Source organism: Peromyscus leucopus, chromosome 3 (genome assembly GCF_004664715.2).
Source record: "Peromyscus leucopus breed LL Stock chromosome 3, UCI_PerLeu_2.1, whole genome shotgun sequence".
NCBI classification, from domain to species: Eukaryota; Metazoa; Chordata; class Mammalia; order Rodentia; family Cricetidae; genus Peromyscus; species Peromyscus leucopus.
Window position 1 is genome coordinate 47,234,425 of NC_051065.1, and position 6,000 is coordinate 47,240,424.

Genomic DNA, 6,000 nt, shown 5'->3' on the forward strand with positions numbered 1-6,000 from the left:
TGAGACACTGGGCGGTATCCTGAGCATAGGAAACCTCAAAGCCCACCCCCACAGTAACACACTTCCTCCAACAAGGCCATACCCACTCCAACACAGTCACACCTCCTAGTAGTGCCACTTCCTATGAGATTTGCGGGGCTAATTACATTCAAACTGCCACAGCTGGTTTTTGCTGGTTTTGTTTTCTCATATGGCCATCTAGTTTCTATGCTGTTTGACAAAATACCATCCCTTCTACCTCTGACCTACCTTGGAAAATTGTCAGATAGTGTATACGCTGATTTACTTCTGGGCCATTCTTTTGTTCCATTGGTCTCTGCGTCTATCCTGACACCAATACCACCATACTTGTCATGGTCGGTCTTGCTTGTCAGATGGACAGGATTTTGAATTACCAGGGAGATACACATATGGGTATGGCTATGTGGGTGTCTCCTTAGACTGAGGAGGGAAGACCCATCCTAAAAGTGAGCAGCACTGTCTCCAGGGCTAGAATCACAGATTCAATTAGAAAGGAAAAAGGAGAAAGCTAGCTGCACTCAACTCTCTGATTCCTGCCTGTTCACAGTGTGTGCTATTCTTTTGCCATTCACTGCCATGCTTTGCCCACCATGATGAAGGACCCTCAAATTTTGAAATAAACCTTTCTTTATATTGCTTCAGTATTTCATCATAGCAATGAGAAAAGTGACTAATATATCCCTACTTTGATTAATAAAGGTTTTTTTTTTTTTTGGTGGGGGGGGAGTCTTAAAACTGGGTAGTATTGCCAGGCGGTGGTGGCACACGCCTTTAATCCCAGCACTCGGGAGGCAGAGGCAGGCAGATCTCTGTGAGTTCGAGGCCAGCCTGGGCTACCAAGTGAGTCCCAGGAAAGGCGCAAAGCTACACAGAGAAACCCTGTCTGGAAAAACAAAAAAAACAAAAAAAAAAACAAAAAAAAACAAAAAAAACAAAAAACAAAAAAACAACAACAACAACAACAAAAACTGGGTAGTATAAGTTGTCAAATTATATTCCTTTTCAAAATGTTACCACCTATTCTAGGTTCTTCGAATTTCTATGTGAAGTTTAAAATCAGTGTTTATATTTGGGTTCAAATCATATTGAATCTATTTTAAACAAACTTTAAACCCTTAATCCCAGCATTTGGGAGGCAGAGGCAAGAGGATCTTTGTGAGTTCAAGGCCAGCCTGGTCTACGTGAGTCCTGGAACTGCCAGGGATACAAAAAGAAGCAGAGACAGCTTGGGGAAAAAAAGATATTTAACCCTTTAACAATATTGAATTTAAGTTCCCAAACATCATATTAATCTCCATTTATTTATATGTCATTTAATTAATTTCAGCAATGTCTAAGGGTATAAGTCATATCCTTAAGTATACCTGTTTTTTTATTTTTAGAAATATTATAAATGGTGTTTTATTGTTTTCAATTTAAATTTCTAGTTGCTTGTTGCTAAAATATAGAAATACATTTTTATGTTTACTTTGGAACCTACAACGTTACTAAGCTGAACTAGAATTTATAGTGATTTTATTGTTGGGTGGATTCTTTGTATATACAATCAAAGTCATCTGCGTGAAAATGTTACTGCTGACGGAACAGAAGCCTAGCCTTAGTGGTCCAGGAAAACCAGATTAACCACATGTAGGCTTAGAGCCAAGTGGTACTGCAGTGTGAAATAAACTTACTCTGTGTGGCCATACTGTGAAGAAAAGGAAGGAGAGGTTATTAAGCCCTGCCCTGGAGAGACCAGCATCCTAAACCCTGCCCTGGAGGGACCAGCATCCTAAACCCTGCCCTGGAGGGACCAGCATCCTAAGCCCTGCCCTGGAGAGACCAGCATCCTAAACCCTGCCCTGGAGAGACCAGCATCCTAAACCCTGCCCTGGAGGGACCAGCATCCTACGCCCTGCCCTGTAATCACTGAGAAGACTTATTGGGTTCTGTAGAGGAAAGGCAAGGAGGAAAACAAAGTTATACCTAGTTTTGTGGTCATTCTGTTCCCTAATTGATCATTGTTTCAAGTCTGATTCTATGAAGTCCTGTTGGTATCTTTTGTCTGCAGTTGCCAGAGGGACAAATTCCATTCTTATCATGAGGGATCTGTCTACAAGCCTCACGGTTCCAAGAACCTGAGATAACTGAGGAGAAATGACTCAGACAGAGATCACACAAGAGGGGGAAAAATGGAGTCAGCTGGGATAATGACTGAGTCTGCTTTATACCCTCACTCTCACAGGAGTCCCTGTTAGAAAGGCGGTTTGACCAATAATCTGAATACACATATCTGTTTTACTTCTATATCTCACCATGACAATATTAAGTAGAATCTGTAAGAGCCACTATTGTTGTCTACTTCTTAATATAATTAAAAAAATTCTCAGAATTTTACCAATACATTGTTCAGAGATGTTCTTCATGTTCAGTAAGTCATCTATATTTTCTGATTTTGAAATGGTTATAAATTGCTGTTCATGCCCCAATCTGCCTGTGTTTCCTACACTAGGCTTAGGACTGGAATGGAAGTCAAAGCATCATAATCTATTATATATTCCTGTTGAAAAGCACATGAACACAATACCTTAGGTTTAGTCCATAGCACCACCACCAGGACAGATGGGCACACACACACACACACACACACACACACACACACACACACACACACACACACATGGCATTTATTGAACTCATGATTCCAGTGGCACAAAGATCCAAACAACCTGTAAATAACAGCAGCAACATCTTGTGACGGCCCCCTCAGCTGCATCACAAATGTCAGAGAAGTGGAAAGGAAAGAGCTGCATGCAGAAAGGGCATTTGTGTGGGCAAGGAAGCAAGAAAAGTGGGGGAAGCACCAGGCTCCCCTGTAAAACAACCCGATTCCATGGGAATTAATTCATGCAAACTTGACTCACTCCTGAGAGACAGTATTAATGTATTCATAAGGGTACAACACGGATTTAATCACCTCAATTCCAGCCTTGTCTCTTAAAGGTTTCTCCACCAAACCACCACCAACGTGTGGTATCAAGATTCAAGCCATACTCTAATGAAAGCACTTGGCACGGAGTACTGAGTCCATTGGCATAGGCTGGATGACAGAGAAAAAAACATCACAGGCATGTTTGAGGGTAAAGAGTCTTACATTCTCTTAGATGACACTTTCTCCCAAGTCTCTTAATAACCGTTTTGAATTTCCCAGTTAGAGGCTGCTCAGTTCACCTACAAATCCCCACGATGCATAAAGGACTGATAATAGAATGAACTGTGCTCTCACCAGATTATTTCCCTATCACCAAACTGAAAAATACTAAGATAGTCAGAACCGACGTCCACAGATGGACAGAGGAAGATGGCTGCTGGAGTGGGAAGTAGCCCAAGAGGAGGGCAAAATAACAAAGGAAGTTAGAGGTAGCCAGAGATGCGTTTTTACCTCTTCATTGATGGTGCCGGCGACAAGCACCAGGCCATTGAAATTCTGTTCTCTTCTATTAATTCTTTCTTCCATAAGGATGGTTACAAACAAGTATTTGGCATGCAGTTATGCTGTGAACTATTTTTGGCAAGTACGGCCAAGACCTATTTCAGAAGACTAGGTGTCTGTTCAGTTCACATTTCACCTCTCTGAGTCTGGACCTCTCCAGGAGATTCCCCAGCACACTCCCTTCCAGGCTAACGTTCTCTGCAGTATCTTTTATAGAGGGCTTTGCAGAGGAAAGCTAATGTCTACAGGAGTGCAGCAACAACACCAGTACAACCACCAGCAGCAGCAGCAATGATTCCCTGAGCTTTCGGACCACTAGGCTAAATATGCGCCTTCTACTAGAACTCTGTAGAATTCTGATATGCAGATGAGCACGATGAATTTGCAAATGAATGTCTGTCATAGTATAAAGTATTGTATGTATCACTAAAATTGAGAATAAAACATACTTCTGGACATTGGACCCAATGGAATGAAGTAGTATGATAAAAGTACTACTAGATTTCAAGTCAGTAAACAAAGATTTAATTTTCATCTTTTTTGCTTACTATAAAACCCTAAGGGTGGTTGTTTAAAATTTCTGGGTATTTCTTCATCAGTATAAACTTCACACTCATTAAAACAAATTGGTAGATGTCAAATCACCTAGTCTGTATCTGTAGCCAAATAAATACAAATTCTCCTTTTAATTCCAAGCCAGATGTTTGTTAAAGTGGGTTTTAATATCTTTACTAATACTACAATTAATATAATTATCATTCATTAGCAGTCACTCACCAAGATTAAAAATATATAGAGGGCTGGAAAGATGGCTCAGAGTTAAGAGCACTTACTGCTCTTGTAGAGGACCTAGGTTCAGAGGCCAGCACCCGTATGACAGCTCACAACCATCTGCCACTCTGACCTCTGTGGGCATCAGTATGCAAGCATACATCTACTCAGGCACACACACATACACATAAAATAAAAATAATTTCAAAAATAAATATATAGGGGGACATAAATTTTTGCAGGAAATAAAGATGAGAGCCACCATTATAGATATTTAACGTGTGTTTGACGAGTGCAATAAACTTCTGTTCACATTATGAGAATTCTAGTTCCCGCATGAGAGACACTGACCCAAGCCTTTGGGAGAATAGTTCACAGGTTCAGACTTGAATAAAGCTGACTGACCCATCCTTAGACTATCAAAGCAATTTTGATGAAGCACAACAATTTCAGAAAAGGAACGGCTACTTCGAAGCAGTAATGCCAAAGCCAAAGGCACTTCACCCAGCTGGGGTTCTTGTCTCATTGCCTGGGCATTTGGCCTTGGGCATGTAATGAAAGCTTATGCTGGGAAGAGATTCTCTTCCTTGCTCTTGCACAGATTGAATGTTTGATCTTGGCTTCATTGTCCAAAATTGCTCAATGTCCAAAATTTCACAAGGATTTGTACACATATAAAACCCTCCTACTAATTGTGCATGTAATGGCTGAGATTAAGTTGTGTGACTTAAAATGTTCTGACCTTAATCCTAAAGCTCTTGATTTGTTCATTACCGCAGTCTCTTATCTTGGACTTTACGAGGAAGGCTTTAATCCTGGCAGCTTTAAACCAAGGCATTTGAGTCCTAGTCAGTCCTCTTTGTGAAGGAGCCAGATTGAGAAGCTTACCACAAGGTGGCGCTAATGACCCAGCAGTAGCAGGTGACTGGATGACAAACCACACTGTACTTTCCTCTGTGTTGACCAGCATCAGGCTAGTCTTTGATTTATTGCCTGGCATCTTAGGGGAAGTTTTGGCTTGAGTTTGATGGAGTCTGGTGCAACAGTCCTTCTAAAGTGCTCCGCCCCTAGTAAAAAGGTCTTGAGCTTTGTAGTAGCATTTCCAACATTTTTACAACATCATTAGTGACCTATTCTTCTGTCTCTCCTCTCTTTTCTTCAGTCCCCAAGTCTGGGGACCTAGTTGCTGCACTCACTCAATGTGAGTATCTATAGCATGGAATTATGTGCCATCCATGCAGTCAGAAGTTTAGTCTGAGAAATCTAGGTCTTCAGTTATTTATTTATTTATTTGTTTATTTATTTATTTCTTTTTGCTTAACCTGTTGTCAGAAGGAGGCTCAGGTATCATGGAGTAAGGGTATGCTCAGGCCCTGTACTTGGGAAACAGACTTCTGGAAGCTGACCTGTGTTTCAAGAAGAGGACATAAGGGAAATGTTTGATTCTTGTATTCATGGCCAGTCCACAATCCATCCTCTGCCAATACATACTATCTGTATCCATAATCCATCCTCTGCCAATACACACTACCTGCATCCACAATCCATCCTCTACCAATACATGCTATCTGCATCCATAGTCCATCCTCTGCCAATATGCATTATCTGCACCTACAATCCATCCTTTCCCAATACATGCTATCTGCATCCACAATCCATCCTCTACCAAGTCATACTACCTGCAGCCATAGTCCATCCTCTGCCAATATGCATTATCTGCAGGAAGTCATATGATC